The sequence below is a fragment of the Dendropsophus ebraccatus genome, chromosome 4 (genome assembly GCF_027789765.1).
Source record: "Dendropsophus ebraccatus isolate aDenEbr1 chromosome 4, aDenEbr1.pat, whole genome shotgun sequence".
NCBI lineage: Eukaryota > Metazoa > Chordata > Amphibia > Anura > Hylidae > Dendropsophus > Dendropsophus ebraccatus.
The window spans coordinates 83237569-83252322 of NC_091457.1; positions in this window are offsets into that span (position 1 = coordinate 83237569).

Sequence of the window (14754 nt, forward strand, 5' to 3'; positions counted from 1 at the left end):
ATGTGCAGTACAGATATACAAGTCCTATACTACTGATAGTGTGTATATCACATCCGTCTTATCCTGAGAGACAAAAATACCTGGTTCAGGTGTATAGCATTGTATCTTTAAAAAAGTGCTATATATATACAGTATATATATATATATATATATATATATATATATATATATATATACATACACCCAATTTCTATACTTGGACCCTTCTGATTGAAAGTGTGTATATCACATCCGTCTTATCCTGAGAGACTAAAATACCTGGTTCAGGTGTATAGCATTATATCTTTAAAAAAAGTGCTATATACCCAGTTGGCTACTGCTGATCCTGCCTGCCCTCCATGTTGACTACTGTTGCTCCTGCCTGGCCTCCATGTTGGCTACTGCTGCTCCTGCCTGGCCTCCATGTTGGCTACTGCTGCTCCTACCTTCCCTCCATGTTGACTACTGTTGCTCCTGCCTGACCTCTATGTTGGCTACTGCTGCTCCTGCCTGACCTCTATGTTGGCTTCTGCTGCTCCTGGCTGGCCTCCATGTTGGCTACTGCTGCTCCTGCCTGGCCTCCGTGTTGGCTACTGCTGCTCCTGCCTGGCCTCCATGTTGGCTACTGCTGATCCTACCTGCCCTCCATGTTGGCTATTGCTGCTCCTGCCTGGTCTCCATGTTGGCTACTGCTAATCCTGCCTGGTCTCCATGTTGACTACTGCTGCTCCTGTTCTGGCCTCAAATGACTATTGCTGGACCTCCACTCGCCTCCAATAACTACTGCTGCTCCTTCACTGCATTTGTGACCTTTTCCCTGCATAGACCCTGTAATGGTGAATTTCCTGCATAGACCCTGTAATGGTGAATTTCCTGCATAGACCCTGTAATGGTGAATTTCCTTCATAGACCCTGTAATGGTGAATTTTCGTCATAGACCCTGTAATGGCGAGTTTCCTGCTTAGACCCTGTAATGGTGAATATTGAAGTCTAGAAAAAAAAATTGACTTTGAGATATTGAACAGATAATGATGTTACTGACATGTAAAGCCCTAAATTTAACACTACCCCCGTATCATAAAGATACTTTAACCCCTTAGGGACCAAGCCTATTCGAGCCTTAATGACCAGGCTCATTTTTCAAAATCTGACCTGTCTCACTTTATGCGCTTATAGCTCAGTGATGCTTTAACATATGCTAGCGATTCTGAGATTGTTTTTTTCTAACATATGGTACTTTATATTAGTGGTAAAATTTGGTCACTATCTTTCGTGTTTTTTGAAAAACATAAAAATATCATGAAAAATTTGAAAAATTTGCACTTTACAAACTTTGAAATTCTCTGCTTCTAAGAAAAGAAAGTTGTATCACATAAATTAGTTACTAGGTCACATTACAAATATGTCCTCTTTATTCTGGCATAATTTTGTAAACATTTTACTTTTCTTCGGTGTTACGGGGCTTAGAAATGTATCAGCAAATTACCAATTTTTCATGAAATTTCCAAAACTAATTTTTTTAGGGACCAGTTCTTTTTTTAAGTGTGTTTAGGAGGCTTGTATACTTGAAACCCCCATAAATGACCCCATTTTGGAAACTAGACACCTTAAAGAATTAATCTAGGGGTATAATGAGCATTTAACCCTACAGGGGCTGGAGGAAAGTATTCACAATTAGGCCAGAAAAAAATGGAAAATAGAAATTTTCAAATAATATGTTCATTCAGATTAAAGTATCTCATTTTCACAAGCAGCAGGAGAGAAAATACACCCCAAAATTTGTAACGCAGGTTCTCCTGAGTACAATGGTACCCCATATGGGGGCGTAAACCAATGTATGGGCACACAGCGGGGCTCAGAAGGGAAGGAGCGCCAATTAGCATTTTCAGTGCAGATTTTGCTGTACAAGTTTTCAGGCGCCAGGTGCGTTTGCAGTGCCCCTGTAGTGCCAGGGAAGTGAAACCCCCCAAAAGTCAGCCCATTTTGGAAAGATAACCCCTCAAAGAATACATCTTGGGGTGTGGTGAGCATTTTGACCCCACAGGTATTAGAGGAAAGTATTTAAAATTAGACAGTAAAAATGAAAAACATGAATTTTTTCAATAATATGTATGTTTAGTTTGAAATTTCTCAATTTCACAAGGAACAGGAGAGAAAAGGCACCCCAAAATCTGTAACGCAGGTTCTTCCGAGTAGAAAGTTACTCCATATGTGGGCATAAACCACTGTATGGGCACACAGCGGGGCTCAGAACGAAGGGAGCGCCAATTAGCATTTTCAGTGCAGAGTTTGCTGTAGAAGTTTCTGAGCGCCAGGTGCGGTTGCAGAGCCCCTGTAGTGTCAGCAGAGTGAAACCCCCCCATAAGTCACCTCATTTTGGAAAGGGCACCCCTCAAAGAAGTCATCTTAGGGTGTGGTGAGCATTTTAACACTACAGGTATTAGAGGAAAGGATTCAAAATTAGAAAGTAAAAATGAAAAAAATAAATTTTTTTCAATAATATGTTTGTTTAGTTTGAAATTTCTCAATTTCACGAGAAACAGGAGAGAAAATGCACTTCAAAATTTGTAAAGCAGGTTCTCCTGAGTACAACGGTACCTCATGTGTGGGCATAAACCACTGTATGGGCACACAGTAGGGCTCAGAAGGAAAGGAGCATCATTTTGCTGGTGCAAAACCGCAGCTAGTATCGGTTATTAGAATAGCGCAGGTGCTAAAAAATTTTTTTTAAAATGAGATTACAGGTAATCTGGGGTAGTGACGGGCAACCTGGGAGTGTTAACTTGCTATCTGGGGTGTTTATGGGCAATCTGGGGGTGTTTACTGGCTATCTGGGTTGGTTAGGGGCAATCTGGGGTGGTTACGGGCAATCTGGGGGTGTTTACTGGCTATCTGGGGGTGTTTACTGGCTATCTGGGGGTGTTTACCGGCTATCTGGGGGTGTTTACTGGCTATCTGGGGTGGTAACGGACAATCTGGGGGTGTTTACCGACTATCTAGGGGTGTTTACTGGCTATATGGGATGGTAACTGACAATCTGGGGGTGTTTAATGGCTATATGGGGTGGTAACAGACAATCTAGGGGTGTTTACCGGCTATCTGGGGTGGTGACGGGCAATCTGGGGGGGGGGGGTCACAGGCAAACTGGGGTGGTGATGGGCAATCTGGGGGAGGAGTGACAGGCATTCTGGGGTGGTTACGGGCAATCTGGGGTGGTTACGGGCAATCTGTGGCAATCTGTAGTGGTTATGGGTAGCCTGTGGCAATCTGGGGTGGTTACAGGCAATCTGGGGGTGTTTACTGGCTATCTGGGGTGGTTACGGGTAATCTGAGTAGTTACAGGTAAACTGGAGTGGTTATGAATAATCTGGGGTGGTTACAGGTAATCTGGGGTGGTTACAGGTAATACGGAGTAGTTACAGGTAATCTGGGGTGGTTACAGGTAATGCGGAGTGGTTACAGGTAATGTGGGGTGGTTACAAGTAATGTGGGGTGGTTACAGGTAATCTGGGGTGGTTACAGGTAATGCGGGGTGGTTACAGGTAATCTGGGGTGGTTACAGGTAATGCGAGGTGGTTACAGGTAATGTAGGGTGGTTACAGGTAATGCGGGGTGGTTACAGGTAATGCGAGGTGGTTACAGGTAATCCGGGGCACTTGACTTTTTAGAAAAAAAAAGTGCCGGAAGCATTTGGAACAAGTGATCAGTGGTATATAGTATATACCGCTGATCACTTGTGCCAGGAGCACATCGGCTAGTCCCTGATCATTGCCCCATGCAGGAGAGAATGCGAGTTTGATCTTTTTTTAAGGGTACAAACACATTTGTCGTATCCGCAGCGAGTTTCTGGCTGCGTATTCGCGTTGAGTGAGGCTTAGGATCCCGGCCCTGTGTACTCAATGGCAGACAAAGTCGCAGCAGCGATGTACATCCCTGCTGCGAGTTTGTCCACAGTTTGCCCCGTTAACTCCCCGGCCGCTGGAGACTATACGCCACCTGATCCCGGCTACGGGGCTCCCGACGTCTTCATGGCCTGTTCAGCCAATCAGTGCGCTGCCCCACCACAGCGGGACGTGCCTGGAATCAGCGAAGGACCTGGTGATGTATAGTCCGGACCAGGTGATGCAGTGGCGTAGCTACCATAGAGGCAGGGAAGACGGTTGCTATGGGGCCCTGGAGGGAAGGGGGCCCAGGGATGCACAGGGAAGATAAGAGCCTCCTGTGTCCTTCTGCTTAACCCCTTATTTACTGCAGTGTGTAAGTGAACCAGTGTTCTCTAACATGCTGCAACACAAAAAAAGGTTAATAAGCTAAAGACAATTAGCTCTCTGCATCACTAGTCTGATAACCTCTGACCTCTGTTCTCTGAGCTCCTGCAGAGGTCAGGGGTTATCAGTGCAGGAGTAGTGAAGGAGAGAGCTAATTGTCTTTAGCTTATTAAACCTTTTTTGTGTTGCAGCATGTAAGAGAACACTGGGTTACTTACACACTGCTGTACATAATTGGTTAAGCAGAAGGTCGTCTGCTCCTGCACCTATGTATATAACCATGAGGCTCCTAATAGGCTGTTATAGTTGAATACAGTGGATGGACAGAACAAGAAGACATTGGCTTTCTCCTCTGCCAGTCACTGTTGTGGCTGCACACACTACACACAGGATTCTGCCTTTGGCCACAAGAGAATTTTTTTTTTTTTCGCCACATCACCAAGCATGTAAATAAATATATATATATATACATATATATATATATATATGATAGTGGGTAGGGGAGGGGGCCCCCAAACAGTTTTTTGCTATGGGGCCCCATGAATCCTAGCTACGCCCCTGAGTCTCCGGCGGCCGGGGGGTTAACGGGTCGGCCTTTGGACAAACTCGCAGCAGGGATGTACATCACTGCTGCGACTTTGTCTGCCATTGAGTACACAGGGCCAGGTTCCTCAGCGAGTCTCGCTGCGAATGCACAGCGAGAAACCACATTTGTGTAGGTTTTTTAACTATTACCACTTTGGCGCAATAGAAACTATCTTCCTAGCAAAAACCCACAAAAACTGTCGCCACATTGCAAGATCCATAGCGTTCTTATCTTTTGCGCGACAGAGCTGGTTTTGGGCTTATTTTATGCGGGAAGATCTGTCGTTTCTATTGATACCAAGTTTTATATGTATATGACTTTTTGATCTCTTTTATGATGTATTTTCTAAAGCAGATTGATAAAATACAGCTATTCTGGTACTATTTTTATTTTTTATTTTTTTTTACAGCGTGTGTCGTGCGATATAATTATTGATATCGTTTTATAGATTGGTTCGTTACGGACGTAGCAATACCAAATATGCATAGGATTTGTGTTTTTGATCACTTTTATGTAATGTTTTATAGTGTATGGGGAATGTAATGCATTTTTATTATGGGGGGGGGCTGGGGGGGATTGTGCTTGGTGCACTTTTTTTTCCTTTTTTACACTAGTGTAACACTTAGATCACAGTATACAATACACTGTACTGCTTCTGCAGTACAGTGTATTGTATCGTGTGACCATCCTGCTGACAGGCAGTAGCACAGCCACCCCTGTCAGCAGGATGGCTTGTCCATGGTAAGCCCGGGGGCCTTCATTAGGCCCCCAGAGTTACCATGAAGACGTTGGGGGGACTGGACAACGCCGCGGGACCTCTGATCATGTAAGTGGACCTGCGGCGCAGTCTGGTACTCACCGGAACCCGTTAGATGCCGCTGTCATGCTTACAGGCAGTTACAGGAGGGTGTCAGCTGTCACACTAACCACTGATCCCCCACCCTGCAGCCACCGCCGGGCGTTAATTTATTCTTATGCGCCCGCCGTTAAAAGGCGTTCGCATCGGAATAAAGCCCATTAGTGGCCGCCGAGAAGAGGCAGCACGGCGGTCACTAAGGGGTTAAACTATGAAATACGAAGAAATACGAAATTCGGTCGGACCGAACCTTCCGAAAAAATCCAAAAGTCCGGTCGGACCGGACTTTTGAAAAGTACTTGAAAAGTACTACTTTTGATGATGTACGCAGAGCACAACATCTAAATACACTCTGTGGAGAAAGTGATGTAGGTTGGAGCAGCCACAGATTTCTAGGTTACTGGGATCCTAAGCCACTGGGTCCTGGCAGGATATGCAGAATGGTGGGGTGTCCAATTTCCACAGTTGGCCGAAGTCCAAAGCAGGTACTACTAAAAACACATTTATTTGTCTCAAGAGAATGTGTTTTGGGGTACAGGGCACCTCGTTCTCAAGTCAGGAAGACATGCAGTAAACAGTAGGGAGCAGGCTATTTAAATGCCAGATTCGGGCAGAAAATTGGGACTTAGCCTTGCCCCCAACCCAAGTTACACATAACAGGGTAAAAACACATTAATGAGTTTCTATTTTATACGAATTGCAAATATTTGCGCAAAATTGTAAACATTATTCGCGAATCACATACAAACGAATTGCAGAACAAATTTTTAAATGATTTCTTCCTATCGAGAAATAATATACAGCCTGAAAAGGGTCTCTACAGTAGGCTGCTCTCATGTAGTGCCTCATGGAAGCAGCTCACTTCAGAGCCGATATTCTGATTACCTATTAGAATCCAGGTCTGGAGTAAGCGGCTCCAATGACCCGGGATGTATATTTCTATGCTCTATTTATTACTATATACAATGGGGAAAAAAGTATTTAGTCAGTCACCAATAGTGCAAGTTCTACCACTTAAAAAGATGAGAGAGGCCTGTAATTGACACCATATGTAGACCTCAACTATGGGAGACAAAATGAGAAAACAAATCCAGAAAATCACATTGTCTGATTTTGTAAGAATTTATTTGCAAATTATGGTGGAAAATAAGTATTTGGTCACCTACAAACAATCAAGATTTCTGGCTCTCACAGACCAGTAACTTCTTCTTTCAAAGTCTCCTCTTTCCTCCACTTATTACCTGTAGTAATGGCACCTGTTTAAACTTGTTATCAGTATAAAAAGACACCCTCAAACAGTCAGACTCCAAACTTCACTATGGTGAAGACCAAAGAGCTGTCAAAGGACACCAGAAACAAAATTGTAGCCTTGCACCAGGCCGGGAAGACTGAATCTGCAATAGGCAACCAGCTTGGAGTGAAGGAATCAACTGTGGGAGCAATAATTAAAAAATGGAAGATATACAAGACCACTGATAATCTCCCTCGATTTGGGGCTCCACGCAAAATCTCACCCCGTGGGGTCAAAATGATCACAAGAACAGTGAGCAAAAATCCCAGAACCACGCGGGGGGACCTACTGAATCCAAAGTACACTGCCAGGGCAACGAAGGAGTGGCTTCGTAAGAAGCATTTCAAGGTCCTGGAGTGGCCTAGCCAGTCTCCAGATCTCAACCCTATAGAAAACCTTAGGAGGGAGTTGAAAGTCTGTGTTGCCAAGCGACAGCCCCAAAACATCACTGCTCTAGAGAAGATCTGCATGGAGGAATGGGCCAACATACCAACAACAGTGTGTGCCAACCTTGTGAAAACGTACAGAAAACGTTTGACCTCTGTCATTGCCAACAAAGGATATATAACAAAGTATTGAGATGAAATTTTGTTACTGACCAAATACTTATTTTCCACGATAATTTGCAAATAAATTCTTACAAAATCAGACAATGTGATTTTCTGGATTTGTTTTCTCATTTTGTCTCCCATAGTTGAGGTCAACATATGGTGTCAATTACAGGCCTCTCTCATCTTTTTAAATGGTGGAACTTGCACTATTGGTGACTGACTAAATACTTTTTTTCCCCACTGTACCTAAGTATTATTGCTCTTTTCTGTCTCTAGGAGATTATTTACTGTTTTGGCCTGTTGTTTTCAATAGATGTTTTCCATCCCAGAAGTTGGGTCTCCTGATGAAGCATTATTTTGGGGGGAAACATGTTTGAGATCCTCTCTTTTTTGTGCCCTTTTGTCTGTTCTAGAATAAATGTATGCATCTGCCACCTATTGTGACATTGAATGTCCCCATATATTATAGCATATGATGGTTACATGGCAGTTTTATTTTGTCACCAATATACACTTATTACGGCAAATGCACATGAAGTGCTTTTTTTACTGCACTTATCAAGGCTTTACTTCCTGGATAAAATGGTGATGTCACGACCTGACTCCCAGAGCTGTGCAGGCTGCGGCTGCTGGAGAGGATGATGGCAGGGGAACACTGAGGGACTCAGGGCACTGGAGGGACACTGAGCATTCCTCTGCCATCATCCTCTCCAGCAGCCACAGCCCGCACAACTCTGGGAGTCTGGTCGTGACATCACTATTTTATCCAGGAAGTGAAGCCTTGATGCAGTAGTAAGTGCAGGGAAAAAAGCACTTTATAAGCATTTCCTGTAATAAGTGTGTATTGGTGATTTGTATAACTTTTGGGGGGCAATACAAAAAATTTCCCTGGACTTCTCCTTTAATGTCTGCAGCACAACATATGGCACCATTAATGTGGCACTTTTTTTTTTTAGGGGGGCTGTCTTTGTTTTACTAATTTGAGCGGGTAATGGTAAATATAATTCAATAATCTCTCAAGTAGACAGTATTGGTAAACTGTGCTACAGAGAAGGAACAGTAATAGGGGCATACAAACCAGAAAATGGCACGAATTTGGAACAGCAGCAGGATAAGAAGTTTTTGTAGGTTGGAAGAAGGTAGGAAGATGCTTGAAAAGAAAACACTGCAGATGCAATTTGTCTTTATGGTGCTCTGGGCTGTTGGAGAAGATGGGCAAAGTGACAGCTCCAATTAGTGAAGACAGCACCTGTTATCATTAAATGGATTATATGGTCATTGCTTGGGGTAGTATTGGTCATTGTATAATATTTTCATTCAGTAAAAGTGTGTTAATGTTATTGAGTGTCTATGTAGATGCTTCTAACCTGCTGATAGTTTCCCTTTTTGAAATGCCTCTACAAGTGCTAGTGATTATCACTGCAGGTTTGTGAACTCCACCATTTGTATTAAATAAGTGTGGCTGTGCTATTTATACAATATTTTAGCATGTGGGACCACACTTTTAATTTTACCAAAGACCTCAATGTGTCTAAAACTGTCCTGCCTCTAAGACATGTCTGTAAGCAGTGATTCAGGCATGAATAGAGAGAGGCAATTAATAGACATCATGTCAGTGATACAGAGACGCTGCCGTGGTTCTCTACTTCTGGGAGTGATACTCTGGTCAGTTCAACAAACTCATGTCTGTGACTGAGTCATACGACATTCAGGACCAGTTTTGCCATTGTTCTGTGTGTCTCGCAGTCATATGTTGCAATTGTGCTGGTATTTTAGATGCTTGTAAATACTCGTGCAAATCAAGCTTTCCTGATGTTCAGCTGCAGGGCAGGGCGTGTTTCTTTTAAATGCCTGGGGAAAATGGGATGCAATTACATCCAAAGAGGGTGTAGCGTGCAAGAATATGCCAGATCTGAATGGTTCCAGGCGGTTTGCCTTAACTAGTTTGGGCTAAACATTCCAGCTCAGGAAAACACCAGGGAAAGACTGAATAAATTCTGCTTTTGTTAGAGCATAAACTGGGCTATTGTGTCAGGTTTCAAGTACGAAAGGGAAAAAAAGATCTGCCTCATCACTTGAGTTTATAAAGAATCAGAGGATACTGATTGTTAATGCTCTCCATGCAGTCATCTCAAATTAAAGTGGATCTTCAGCTTTGTGGAGTTGTAAATACAGAATGGGCAAAATCATAATTAAGAAAAAGAAGATCTTAGATGAACCTCTCACCCTGGTAAATAGCATATGCAGACATCAGATACCCACATAAAAATGTAAATTATTTGCATAGAGCATTTATTATAAAACAAAGGTAAAAGAATTTGTGTCTGTGAGTTGCCCTAGTCTTCTAAATTGCTAAATATTCTATTTAGCTTGATCTTAGTTACCTCCCATCCTGGAAAAGCTGGGTGACATCAGGTATGGTCCTTATTTACAGATGCTACATTAGTTGTCAATTAGCTTTTCTTAGGCCATGTTCACATCTCGTTTTCGGCCCCACGTCTGGCTACACGTCAGGAATCGGTAAAAAAAGAATGATGATGTGCAGCCCGGCGTGCGGCCGACGACCACATTGACTTGAATGAGCAGGACAGAGTCATTTTGTTACTACGTTCTACTCATTTGCCGGACGTATTCTGCTTTTGTGCGGTCCTGCATTAATTACTCCGTCCTGCTCATTCAAGTCAATGTGACCGTTTGCCGCACACTGGGCTGCATGTCAACATCCTTTTATTTTTTTTTACTGATTCCTGACGTAAAGCCCGACATGGGGCCAAAAACATACCTTTAACTGCAAAGCATTTATCAAGGGGTTGTAAAATAGTTTTACACATACTGTATACCCTTTGATCCTTTGCCGCCATTTAGGAGAGCTAGGAAGGTAATATGATACAATTCTGATCAATTCTAAGAAACAGAATTAGCCACTTAACAGAAGCTGGATGTGGACTCTGGTTTAACTACACTGATATTGGCATCCATGTAAGTTTATATTTACCTTCTCACTTGGACTTATAGACAGTTATTTGCCACCTATGCAATACTGACCTGCCTTAGGTGACTGACCCACTAACAGTCTGCGCTGGATGTCTCCATATGTAGATTCAATTAGGAACCAGCAGAAAGCAACATATACATGAACATTGTGCAAATAAAGAAAAAAAGTTCACTTGGCACTACTCCCATATGCAAATGTATAATCCATAAATTACTGCTATGGCTCACCCTTACGGTCAAGCTGTTCCAATGTGTGACCTGGCGTGGTGCTCTGCAATCCGCAATACAGAATCCAATATGTAGCAAGTAGAAGATGATATTGCGGCACTCACTTGGAATTCATAAAAGGTCTTTATTTTTCATTGGACAGCATACAAAGTAACCACATGTGTTCAGTATAGGTTACATGGCAGATGCAAGTACAATCACTCAGAGCGACGGCCGTTTCGCGGTCATACGCATCAACGGGCTCAGTGGTACTACTAGGTGTACCACTGAGCCCGTTGATGCGTATGACCGCGAAACGGCCGTCGCTCTGAGTGATTGTACTTGCATCTGCCATGTAACCTATACTGAACACATGTGGTTACTTTGTATGCTGTCCAATGAAAAATAAAGACCTTTTATGAATTCCAAGTGAGTGCCGCAATATCATCTTCTACTTGCTACATATACATGAACATGAATGCAGTGAAACCTTGGATTATGAGCATAAATCATTCTGGAAATGTGCTTGTAATCCAAATCACTCTTATATCAAAGCATATTTTCCCATAAGAAATAGAGACAATTTTTTCAAGAACTGAAAAATAAGGTAGGGAAGGTGTTCTGTACCAATAAACAACATTGTATCAGTAAAGAAGGGGTTAGTCAGTTAACTCTCCCTCCACACCCTGTCTGCTGGTACTAGTGCCATCAGTAAAGGGAACCAGTGGTGATGCGGACATGCACTGGAGGAGAGCCGGAAGGCGTCCGATAATCAGCAGAGTTAATCAGGAAGCAGTGGCTTATACCCAGTATAATATCAGAATGGGGACACAGGGGGCTTGTATTACCAAATATTCCTTGTATTCCAAGTTACAAGTTTTTAGAATCATTAGCTTGCCTTGCAAAGCTAAAGCTAAGTTACTTGTAATGCAAGGTTTCACCGTACAGGCATGGATAATATCCTACACTAGGCAGCTAAGCACTTTTATTTTAGACCTGGTACTAACCTTACCCTCCTTTACCCCAGACATCTGTTTATATCTAGAGTAGACATGAACCAACCTTCTAAATTTTTCACACGGACCTGAATGATCAGCCTTTGTATCCTGTTGCCTGGAGACGGTGGATACAGCCCAAGGACTGCCTGAAAAATCCAGATACAGCCTACAGCAGGTTTGCTCATATCTACTTTAGAGTCTTTTAAGGGGATTGGGTACCCCTTCCTTAGACCTGCAACCTGGCTGATGAGTGGAGTTGCCAGAAGCCAAATGAATGCTGCTCCACCAGTCAACCTTAGTATGAAGGAGAAGCATTGCTCATCACATCTCTCTCTAATTGTGTGCAAGTACTGCCCCTGGGGCACCTGCTCGCTGCCTAGGCTCACCATCAGCTTCTTGTATGTAGTATACTGTCACCCCAGAGGCGGATTATAATAAGGGCAATCTGGGCAACCGCCCGGGACCCAGGGCTCCAGGGGGCCCAGTGAGATTGCCCTCATTACAATCGCACGCCGCCGCCGGCCATCGTCGGCCATCAGATGGGTGAGTGCATCAGCAGCACAACCCCCCCACCCCCCCTTGTGTTACTCCGCCACGGCCGCTGCCATCTTAAGCTGATTGGGTGCACTGAGGTTGTGTACGGCCTCAGTGCACCGCTGCTAGTACGTGCGCTGCCCTGGCCCGCTCACCTGTCAATCACCGCCGGCGCCGTGCTGTCCCCCTGGGTTCCTTCTCCTGCACACCAGGTCAGTCACTCCCTGAACATCATAGGAGCCGGACGGCCTCAATGACTGCTGATGCTGCTGACTGAGACAAACGATCCAGCTGGTAAACAGGGGAAGGGGGGACCTGGACATGTGGCAAACAGGGGAAGGGGGGACCTGGAGGACATGTGCCAAACAGGGGAGGGGTGGGCCTGGAGGACATATGGCAAACAGGGGAAGGGGGGACCTGGAGGACATGTGCCAAACAGGAGAAGAGGGGGCCTGGAGGACATGTGGCAAACAGGGGAAGGGGGACCTGGACATGTGGCAGGAAGGGGGAGCTGGACATGTCGAAAACAGTGTGGGACATGTGGAAAACAGCTGGAGCTGGACATGTGGAAAACAGTGTGGGACATGGGGCAAATTGGGGGAACTGGACATGTGGCAAACAGTTTGGGACATGGGGCAAACTGGGGGAGCTGGACATGTGGCAAACAGTGTGGGACATGGGGCAAACTGGGGGAGCTGGACATGTGGCAAACAGTGTGGGACATGGGGAAAACTGGGGGAGCTGGACATGTGGCAAACTGGGGGAGCTGGACATGTGGCAAACAGTGTGGGACATGGGGCAAACTGGAGGAGCTGGACATGTGGCAAACAGTGTGGGACATGGTGAAAACTGGGGGAGCTGGACATGTGGCAAACAGGGAGAGCTGGACATGTGGCAAATGGGGAGCTGGACATGTGGCAAACAGGGGGAGCTGGACATGTGGAAAACTGTGGGACATGTGGAAAACAGTCTAATAGTATTTGGGGGACACAGCAAGGAGCCTATTATATGGGGCACAGAAGGACAGACTATTTGGAGGTACACACTGGGGCTAATCGCTTATATGAGGGCACAGAGGAAGCACGGTTACTGTGTGAAGCAGATATGGACTTTATATAGAGGATGATGCTGGAGTGAGGAGTCTAAAATGTTTGTCTGGCAGATCCTGTGGGGAAGAGTCATGGCTGGGGAAGTCTCCATGATGGCCGGACCAGATGGAGAGGAAAAGAAAAATGAACAACTTTGATTTAGCAAGATGTCACTTGTAATTCATGCAGTGAAGACGTCTCCTGTAAGTCACTGAATGTGTCCTGTGTTTACTGGTATTTTGGTAATATATATTTTTTCCCCAGAGTGCCACAGATTTTTGTCTTGATGGATGATAGAGATGGATGGATAGATAGATAGATAGATAGATAGATAGATAGATAGATAGATAGATAGATAGATAGATAGATAGATAGATAGATAGATACACTACCTCTCCAGCCTACACTGCAACAAACTACTTGCAGCAGATCTTTATCTGTTAGCTGACAGGTGGGGATGGGGTGAGTGCTATCACAAAGCAGGATGCAAAAAGTGACAGATCTGTGGTGGAAAAAAAATCTGTGCCATGTGAACTACAGAGTGATTCCTATTGACATACAATACAAAGTTATGTACTGTAATTTTGTAATGTGTGATAATTAAGCAGAAAAATTAATACGGAAGAGTTCACCTTTAAGCTGGCTCTTGCAGTGACATTCTCTAAATATTTTATACATAAAATTACACTGGTTATCTGAGGTGACAGTTAATGCTAGAGACAAACTGACAATTTTTTTTTATTTTTTTTTGAGTGAATTATGTGACATCACCACTAACGCAATGTGATGTCATGTAAAGGAGCTTGATTGGGGATAGTAATGTTGTTAGGGGAATTCAAAGCCATCTGCTGTAGACAGGCATCAACCAATGGGTTCTGTCACCAGCATGAGGTGGATGGTGCATTGGTAGGCCTCTGCAAACAGTACTCAATTGCCCTATCCACTTGGCTGCCTCTGACTAACAATTCTTACACCAGACATAGAGAGTAAGCTGTGTGCGCCTCATAAAATGACATCTTAGTCTCTAGGAGGATATTAAATCCACCAAAATCTTAGTAGGTTGTAGTTCCCTGAGGACCTGTGTGTCTCCTAGTGAATCTCAATGTTTTTACTTATCAAGATCAGGTCTTGCCTGTTTCAGGTCTTGTAAAGGCTTTGAAGTTGCAGTCCACCATCTCTTTTCAGTTGAGACAGTGTATCCGTTTCATCATTTTCGCCTTGTCTCTCTGGGTCACAGAGAAGCAATAGCCTCAGCTGTAGATTCTTTTCAAAGCTGTCATGTCAAGAGAGGAGAGTAACTTCACTTTTAACTCCTGAATTGCCACAAAACTTGTAAACCAATTGCAAAATACTAGACTCATGACATGGCTATTAGCTGCTTGCTATTGTTTGCAAGGGAGGA